The following is a 654-nucleotide window of genomic DNA, read 5'->3' on the forward strand; positions in this document are numbered from 1 at the left end:
CGAACTCACTTCAAAACATAAAAACACTCAAATATGCACAAAACACATTCAAATTTCCTAAACACATGCAAATATAGGTTAAACTATACGAAAAATACTACGTAATATTTTTATACCGACTTAATAAAGCTATCACCAAATGAACAATGTAATGTAAACAGTAATATGTATTTTAATGCAAGAACACAAAATCAATCTATTAAATAAATAGAAATATAATTATATAATGTTTCGCGATAAAAAATGTGAAAGAGAAAAGTGAAAAAAATTGGACGATTAGTAAATAGTACATTTAATAATCTTTCGTCTTCTGTTTTTGTGTTTTTTGGTGAAGATTTCGAACGTAACTTTAAGATTTTCTTGAGTTTTCGCAAAAATTTTGAACATATCCTTCATAATAATTTAATCTTAAAATTAAAGAATTTAAGAATTCCAACATCTAATTTTCAAATAAAAAATGTTGAAGCCTATAATTAAGAAAAAAAAAAGAAAATGATTTCAGGCTAAATCGTTATAACATTAGGTAACTAATTCTTTTCGGTCAATATTAAACTGTAATTTTTAAATCATAAATTTTTTATGTTAAATCTTAAAATTGAAAATTTAAATACTAAAATTAGGTAATATTAATTAATTTAAAGTTAATTTGTAAAC

Source organism: Arachis duranensis, chromosome 7 (genome assembly GCF_000817695.3).
Source record: "Arachis duranensis cultivar V14167 chromosome 7, aradu.V14167.gnm2.J7QH, whole genome shotgun sequence".
In the NCBI taxonomy this organism is placed as follows: Eukaryota; Viridiplantae; Streptophyta; class Magnoliopsida; order Fabales; family Fabaceae; genus Arachis; species Arachis duranensis.